The 4,188-nt window shown below is 42.2% G+C and overlaps 1 pseudogene; it reads right to left on the bottom strand.

The window, feature by feature from the left end:
* Positions 1-3,361: 3,361 nt before the first annotated feature.
* LOC136118456 (E3 ubiquitin-protein ligase RNF4 pseudogene) lies at positions 3,362-3,931 on the bottom strand (annotated as a pseudogene).
* Positions 3,932-4,188: the final 257 nt, after the last annotated feature.

Genomic DNA, 4,188 nt, shown 5'->3' with positions numbered 1-4,188 from the left:
TGGATAAATTTGATTGTCCAAACTCTTCTAATCCATTTCCACTCTGGTCAAATGAGCTTCCACTTTTCCAGAAAGGTACCTGAAAGCTAAATCCAAACTGCCACAGCTGTTCTCTCAATTCCTATCATTGCTACCTCAGACCAACAGCCTTCTCCCAAGAGTTGCCATAGCTCAAAAGACTTGCACAGCCCTGCTGGCTGTGCTAAAATGAAACTGCTAACATCAAGGGCAAGAGAGTACCAGTGCATTACCACATTCCTCAGACCAAGGGTACTTTCATCCTTTTTCTTATACATTTCAGAAAATTCACTTCTATTTTCGGAGGAAAATCAACACCAGGACCTTTCCTTCCTGATCCTACCTCCATATTTTCCTCCCAGTTTTCAAGCAGTATCTTCAACCCTCACTGATATCATGCTGAATCCTTAAGAATCCTTCTCTGGAGGCTCTTTTTCAGAGCCTTTAATGGTTCCTTAGCAACTGTAGAATAAAATCTAAACTCCATAACACAGCACACAATGCTCTACTCATGATGTGGCCTTAATATTCTTTTCTAGCCTTAGTTCTCACTTCTTCCCACAGCCATGTACAATAGTCAGCCAACCTATTCACACTAATGTGCCTGTGGCAGCTCCTTTCCTTCAACTTTTATTCTTACATCCTGTTGGGTTCCTGCTGTTGCCTAGATGTATACCTTGACTGCCTGTGATGTGTGAAGTGCCTTGTACTGTGCCTGGAAAATAGCTATTGTTTAATAAATAGCAGGTGTCATTATTAATACCTTCTTGCTTCAATTCTTAAGAAAAATAAGTCATACTCCCACTAAAATAAACCCTTGACCCTTGCCTAATGCTTATATTCCAAATTTCCCTATCAAACTTTACTCCCAGATGATCTGGGCTAGACAATGAAGTAATAAAATTCAGTGTCCCCAAACATATCTATGATGATAGTAATTAAAAAAGTGGTTGCCTGTGAGGGATGGGGATTGACTAGATGGGAACTTTCTGAAATGATGGAATTGTTTTACATATATATATGTGTGTGTGTGTGTGTGTGTATGTGTATGTATGTGTATATATATATATTTTTTTTTTTTTTTTTTTTTTTTGCTGACAAAGCAAAAGACTTTACTGGGAAGGGGCACCCAGGTGGAGAGCAACAGGGTAAGGAAACTCAGGAGAACTGCTCTGGAATTGTTCTATATTTTGATTGGGGTGCTGGTCCTGTGAATGTACATATTTGCCCCAGCTCATCTAATTAAACACTTTAAGATCAGTGAATTTTTCTGTCTGTAAAATTTATCTCAATTTTTCAGAAAAGTCAGAATCCCCTCTATTTTTTCCCTAAAGCAGAGATCAAAAACTCAAATGTCTACATGAGTTTGGTAGATAAGGTAAAAATGTAGTGGACTGGGTAGAACACAATAGGGAGGGTCAAGGGCTGCTGGCAAGCTGGAGAGAGTATGCTCTTTTTCCTGATCACATGGGCAATATATGCAAAAGCAGAATCTGTATATTTAATAGGCACCTCTCAGATGTTTCAATCATTAGCCAAGTTTGTGATACACTATGTTATGTAACAGAGCAATTAACAGTCTCCAAAGTGGAACACACAACATGTCCTATTGAAATGCAGGAAGTTCTACATCTAATATTTAGAACTTTTTTCTTTTAAAAAAATTTTCATGTCGTTTTTCTTCCTCGTTCTATTTTATTTTAATAAATTTATTTATTTTTGGCTGCGTTGAGTCTTAGTTGCTGCACGTGGGCTTTCTCTAGTTGCGGCGAGCGGGGGCTACTCTTCATTGCAGTGCACGGGCTTCTCATTGAGGTGGCTTCTCTTGTTGTGGAGCATGGGCTCTAGGCACATGGACTTCAGTAGTTGTGACACGTGGGCTCTAGAGCACAGGCTCAGTAGTTGTGGCACACGGGCTTAGTTGCTCCACAGCATGTGGGATCTTCCCAGACCAGGGCTCGAACCCATGTCCCCTGCATTGGCAGGCAGATTCTTAACCACTGCGCTACCAGGGAAATCCCCTCATTTCATTTTAGAACATACAAGGAAACCCACGGAAGGGCGTATACCCATTTATCTTGCATATCCTGTGCTAAGACAAGCAACTGAGGTTTGGAGTATGAGATATTGCAGAGAATGCAGTGTGTAGAACAGACATTATGCTGGGATGGGCACTGCTCCATTGGCACAACTGAGCCTCCATGGAGGAAAGCAACACTGCTACAACCATTGAAAGTAAGGAACAAGCTTTACTGCACATTTCATTATGAGGGAAAAGGAGAGAGCACAGTAGAAATCATGTCCTCTCTAATTCTAAAGTACAGATGGAATTGTGAGTCCTTTGTGATTTTCTTCAAAAGAAAAAAGAGCTAGTGTGTGTGTGTGTGTGTGTGTGTGTGCGCGTGCGTGTGCGTGTTGGGGGTCTGTGGGCAGCAGTGATGAGGTCTTCTCAAGCATGTGACCCAGTCAGGCTGCAGGAGCAGCTAGGATGGTGATGCAGTGATGTATTTGTTCACAGAGAAGCAGACCAACTTGTTGATTAGCTGACCAGTATGGTGGAAGGCAGGCACACCTGTAAGCCTAGGATGAAGGGAGCCTCTCTCTGGTGTGGCAGGTCAGAGAGCACAGAACCACAACTCTAGATTACAGTGTGTCTAGGTGACTCCTCAGGCTGGTTTCAAAGGCCACCAGGAGTCCCAGCAGGACATGGTGCCTGCTTGTATACCTACCTCCACCTTGCTGGTTGGAGAGATGGTCAGAAAGGACTGACTTCCTTTTATTCCAGTGGAGTCAGGAAATTCAGAAAAACCAGGAAGATATCACCCTGCCTGCTCCATTAATTAAAATAAAGTTCCATTGCTCTAAGCAAGACTCAGTATAATAGTTGCATAAACAAGAATGAAGTTTATTCATCTCTCAAGTAAAAGCCCAAACTTGTAGGTGGCTCTGGTTTGCAAACTTGTCAGTCTCTCAGGTTCCTTCCATCTTGTTCCATCATCTCTAGGATGTTGCCCTTATTTACATGACCCAAAATGCTCACATGCAGCCAATTAAAAATTGATTGTTATGAGAAAGAAAGGAAAATTTGCTTTGAGGACAACCACCAGTCTCTGGCATACTATGACAACCAAGTCCAGTCCTGCAGCATGAAACAAAACAAAGCAAAAGGTAGTCTCATTGTGTGTGGGAAATGAAAAAAAAATTTTATATACTCCAGAGAGCAATTTTTAAAATCAGGCGTTTTTAATTCAGTGCACTGAATGCCAACAACCCACCGTTTCTGCACAAGGACATGGAAGAATCTAGCTAGGTTGTCTGTCTGTCCTGAGCAACACAGCACACATCATATATAGATGCGGTGGTACAGATGGCAGCTGATTTTTTTCAAACAAACTGGGCAATTTCTAGTATATTTAAGGGAAGTGCAGAGGCACTGACTACAGAAGATGTGGCCACATTGTGTAGAGTAGATATGTCGTTTACTCAGCTCAATCTCTAAGTACCCATCCCTACAAATTCGACACCAGATATAACCAGGTAGTGTGCAACTTAAAGTTTCTTCTTCCAGGGCATTATGGTAGGCACTGTTGGTCACAGATACATCTCTGTCCCTCATCAACCCCTCCTTATCACTGCTCACCACACAGCTGCCAGTTTGGCCTTGGAGTGACCTTGTATTTCCCCTTGGCCTCCTCCTTTCTTCAGTAATCACAACAGAGTCATGGTGAGTTAGGTCAATCACTGCAGGTTCTAGAGAGTCACAAGTGAGATCAATTATTTCATCACTTTCCCCAAGTTCTATCAGTTCCACTTCCAAGATCACCTCAGGAGTTGTGCCTCCTTCCCCAGATGTACAGGATTCTCGTGCTTGTCTGGAATTCACCCTAGTACCATAGCACATTCTTGTGTTCATTGTGCTTTTTGGATCCAGTATTAAGAGAAATAAGTGACCTGTGCCAAAGTTTACAGTGAATGCTAAAGTCCTCAATGTCCCACAGCTCTTGGCCAGTCAGTCTCTGACTTATATAAGAATTTATGGTCCACATTTTCTGGTATATTTGAACTCTGATTCTGGTTCCATTCCTGTCTCCATATCCCCAACTGCTGTGTTCCCACAGTGGGGTGGGGTGAATCTTCTGGGAGCCACTTATGAGAAAGCTCAATCTGAAT

Source organism: Phocoena phocoena, chromosome 2 (assembly GCF_963924675.1).
Source record: "Phocoena phocoena chromosome 2, mPhoPho1.1, whole genome shotgun sequence".
NCBI classification, from domain to species: domain Eukaryota; kingdom Metazoa; phylum Chordata; class Mammalia; order Artiodactyla; family Phocoenidae; genus Phocoena; species Phocoena phocoena.
The sequence above is the reverse complement of the archived record's forward strand: the minus strand, read 5'-3'. Positions and strand labels throughout refer to the sequence as shown.